General features: G+C 42.6%; 1 protein-coding gene across 1 annotated transcript in view; it reads right to left on the bottom strand.

Annotated features, from left to right (window-relative positions):
- The window catches only part of scoca (short coiled-coil protein a), a 6,694-nt gene extending 6,162 nt beyond the window's left edge, over positions 1–532 (bottom strand). Inside the window, exon 1 of the mRNA XM_046048284.1 lies at positions 360–532. The gene's annotated coding sequence lies outside the window, so the exon portion shown is untranslated. The remainder of the gene's footprint in view (positions 1–359) is intronic.
- Between the last annotated feature and the right edge of the window lie 4,237 nt (positions 533–4,769).

Raw genomic sequence — 4,769 nt, 5'->3', positions numbered from 1 at the left:
AAAAAAAAAAAAAAAAAAAGGAGCAGATGACGCGTCCGATAATGGATGCATCTACATAGCTTTGTACCGTTGAGCTAAATCGTTCTGTGGCTTGCTGCGCCAACGGAGTCGCAACATAACGCTAACTATTTCAACACCAAATGCGAGCGTATGGTCTCACCGGTCTGAGCAGTTTCATGTTCAGAAGCGACTCTCTGATAAACACATTGAACGAGAGCCAACGGCCCTCCGGGGTGCTGCTAACTGTTACAAGCTAACGGCTGCTGCTAGCTTTAGCTTCAACCGCAAACGGGAAAGCTAAAGAGATTTAGCAACTCACGTTTTTCTTTTACACAAAACATGTCGTCGTTTAGGCTCACCTAATGCAAGAAATGTCTCCTCCGTGCAGCGGAGTTACCCTTTAAACACAGACACAGAGAGGCTCTCCAGTGATGAGGAGGAGGAGGAGGATGATGATGATGATGGCTAGACTTCACCCATCAACACCGTCATCGCGACGTCACTACGTGTACGTGACCACGCAGGCCGACAGGGGGAGCAACTACTACTGCTACACACACACACACATACATGCACACCAAACCCTCACTAACAGATGCTCAGGCATTCAGTCATTCCCCACGGTAGCAACTCACATACAAACGCAGACAGCCATAGCAGCAGTTGGCAATGAAAACCTGACCAGCAGAGTCATCCCCACCAGACCTCGGTGCGTGTGTGTTTGTGTTTTTGCATCTATCTCTCTTTCTGTCCATCTGCCTGTATGCATGCATTGAGTGGTTGCCGGCCAGTGTGAACATTAGTATATACATGTCTGTGTGTGGTATCCTTGCAGCCTGCTCGCTCTGAGAAGTCCATATGCTGCGGCTTGTTAGCCAATCCACACCCTGGGGACACTGCTGCTTCAGCCAGTAGCCTGTGTGACCAGATCTACTCCCGGCTCCATTATTTTTCTCACTATTTCTTTAGCTTTCTTGCTGTGTGTGTGTGTGTGTGTGTGTTTCCCAAACTCTCTGGGTGATATCTCTGGCTGAAAGTGACAAAACTACGTCCCAACTACTAACATTTCTAAATATGTAGCCTACTTTCCAACTCTATCTGAATGACAATTTATTAATGACAAAGCTATGAGTGAACATACAAACTATAACCAATTTGCAATTCAAGATTTCTGCAAAGGAGATATGTTTTGAGAACTCAGTCCTCCTCTGAATAGCGGCCCCTATGGCCAATATTTATGAAATGAACACATTGCATGATAATGATAAATGCTAAAACATAGCCTGATGCAAGAGTAGCACAAGAAGAGAGCACTCATTAAGTCAGGGAACTGACTCAGTGATGTCAATTACACAACAGAATCAATATAAAGTTTGCTAACATCAGCCACCATAAGCTAATGGTCATATGAGACCAAGTAGCAAAACCCCTGAGTGTATAAAACTGAGCAAGAGTGTGTTTTGTTAACTTTGTGTGTTAACTTTTTATTTGTAGGAGGAAGATTTATTTTTTATTTTTCAAGAAATTACATACTGCGGCTTCAAAGTAGCAATAATCAATCGTTTTGTAACAATATATCAAATGACAATGTGAAAACAAGGTGACATGTGAAAGAAGTTGCTTGCAGCAATGAACTCACAGAGAATTAGCCCCTTAATCTGCAGCTTTATAGCACGTTTCAGCCTATTGTCTAGTTGTCCTGTCCGCAACTTTACTTTTTGGTTTACTCTCACTTCCTGCTCAGCACCAAACAGCAGACAGACAGTTAGCAACTAGCTGGTGAACACAGTGGAACATTTAGCATCTGAAGAGCCACATATTTCCCTCCAGAGTTGACAGTGACCAAAAACAGAGCTGAAAAAGTGAATGTTGGACTTCGTCAGGTGGACAGAAACACGACTCCAAATGAAAGAAACTGTTTGCTAACAATTTCACCATTTCAACTTAAAATATTAATATGGTGAACTTGTTAGCAAACAGTGGCTATCAAGCAGCAAACCCTGAAATGTTTTTACCAGAAAAATGGATCAAAGTTGTCGTGTCAGCTGTACTTGTATAAAATGTTGTGTAGTTTAATTTATAACAAAACACATTTTATTAAGTCTTCATATGTTTTGTGTGTAAAATCTTACTTTGTAAAGTAACTAGTAAAGCAAAAGTACAATATCTCCCTCTGAGATGCAGTGGAGTAGAAGTAGAAAGTGGCATGAAAAGAAAATACTCAAGTAAAATACAAGTACCTCAAATTTGTACTTAAGTGCAGTACTTGAAGATTTAATTGCTGTCCACCATGATTTTAACGGATGCCAGGCTAAGTTGTATATGCAGCTTGATATTGTTTATTCATTTAGTAAGGACTTCAATTAGGAAAGGATTATTCCTCAGGTTAACTCAAAACGTTTCTTACTCTTTACTTTAAGGTTAATGCATTTTGTCCTCATAATCAAGTTTAGTTAAAGCTGGGGTAGGCAAAGCTGGAGAAACTAGCAAGAGACAGCTGGGTTTTGAAAGTATCCAACCAAAAATAATCCCACCCACTCCCTTCAGGCCTCCCTCCGAAGCCACTCCCCCAAAATACATGTTTGCGCGCCAGTAGGGAGGTAGTACTTATTACAGTCCAGCGACAGCCACAGATGCTGGATTCTTTCCATATTTTAGCATCTGATTTATTGATCTCTGTCTGGATGTAAAGAATTTCAACAAATATAACAACAAATTCTTCTAAAAACAATAGTCTACCCTAACTTTAAAGGACAATTACTCTGTGTGTGTGCACACAAATGTCTATTATATATGCAAGTGAATACCAAAAACAAAGCATTGCAGCTTTGGAAGGAGCCACGCCTCAGTGCTGTCACAGCATAACACACCAACATAATCACTCTGGTTTTACAAGTTTGTTTGTTTGCATCTCATTGCCCTTTGTTCAGTCACATACCTATTACAACTGCTTTAACTGTCACTCAGGTGCACTGCTATTTACAACATAAAACAGAAGTAGACAATGTAATCAAATGGAGTGTAAATTGACTAACTTTACACTTGGAGAGCATGTCCAGTATATTTGAGAAGGCTGTCTTTTGCCATTTCTCCATTTAACACTCATGTAACAGAGTATTGCACATTTAAAATCATTTAAGAAGAGGATTTAGAAATGTAGAAAGTCTTGAGAGATCTCATCTAACAAGAACAAGTTACTTTACTTCTAAAATACCTTGACTGGTTCCTCGGCTACAGATAATAGGGAACTGTACTGCTGTTTGTTTTGTGTAGGCTCTATAAAGATATAAGGCGGGAAAGGGCTAACTTTTTAAAAAAACAATACCAAAATAATTGTTGAATAGTCTCCTGATGCTTTACCTGTGTCATCTACCAGAGAGATGTTAGTGAACGTCCCATCATCCTCTTCTACCTCGGCCTCCATGGCCTGAGCCTCCTTTTCCTCCTCCAGCTCGGTTTCCTTTTCTGCTGTTACCTCACAGCCTCATCTGTTAGCATCTGAGTTTTCCAGCATGTGTCTCTTTCTTTCTTTCTTTGCTCTGTCTTCTCTCTCACTCTCTTCTTGTCGTTTGACCCTGCCTCCACACACACACACACACACACACACACACACCTGCTGCCTGAATCATTTACCCTGTCACAGTTACCTGCCCTACCTGACTGGCGGCTCAGGTTTCAGGGCTGTTATGGGAATGCGTCGCCATGGTGAGCACTGGACCACAGCAAGAGACAGACCGCCCCAGAAGGAAGACTATCTGGGGTCAAAGTTTGAGTCTGCTCATGTGAAAGGGAGCCATAAAGACGGCACACACACACACACACACACACACGGCAGCGGAGGCACACACTTGGTCACACATTAACCTGAAAAGCAAGAGTGTGTGTTGTCAGCGAGGGCATAAATACAGTCAGACGGTCCATCTTTTTGTTTTAGCCGCTGCTGCTTTTCTTCCATTTTGCACAAAAACCAGAACATCACAAATCGCCTGACAGTATGAATCACGTCACGATGATTCATGTTCTTTCACCTATGTGTTGACAATCAAGGAGAGTGTGTTGAGAAGGTGAAGTGGGTACTTTGAGGAAGAAATTAAGAAAATGAAAGAGAGAGAGAGAGAGAGTGAGAGAGAGAAGGTTGGATGATGTCGGGATAGGGAATCAGGAAGTGCGGTGGATTGCACGGATGAAGTGAGGGCAGCTATGAAGAGGATGAATGAAGAGTGTAAAGGTTGGTCCAGATGACATACCTGTGGAGGCATGGAGATGTTTTAGGAGAGATGGCAGTGGAGTCTTTAACTGTTTAACATTATCTTGGAAAGTGAGAGGGTACCTGAGGAGCAGAGAAGAAGTGTGCTGGTTCAAGAATAAGGTTGATGTGCAGAGCTGTAGTAAGTTCAGAGGTACAATGTTGAGCCACAGCATGAAGTTATGGGAAAGAGTAGCGTGGCATAGAGGTTAAGAGGTATGGTTTAATGCCAGGAAAGAGCATCACAGAATTATAGAGAAGGTCAGCTGTAGCTGCATTGGGTCATTGTGGATTTAGAGAAAGTAGGGTGCTGAGAGGAGGTGTGGTATCGGTGTGGAGCAGAGAAGTATGTAAGAGTGGTGCAGGATATGTATGACAATGGTGAGGTGTGAGGATGGGTTCAAGAGGAGGTGCGATCACATCAAGGATCAGCTCTGGGCCCTTTCTTGTTTGCGGGGCTGATGGGCAGGTTGACGGGCGAGAGCAGGCAGGAGTCTCCGTGGACTATGATGTTCGCGGATGA

Source organism: Micropterus dolomieu, linkage group LG04 (genome assembly GCF_021292245.1).
Source record: "Micropterus dolomieu isolate WLL.071019.BEF.003 ecotype Adirondacks linkage group LG04, ASM2129224v1, whole genome shotgun sequence".
Lineage (NCBI taxonomy): Eukaryota > Metazoa > Chordata > Actinopteri > Centrarchiformes > Centrarchidae > Micropterus > Micropterus dolomieu.
The sequence above is the reverse complement of the archived record's forward strand: the minus strand, read 5'-3'. Positions and strand labels throughout refer to the sequence as shown.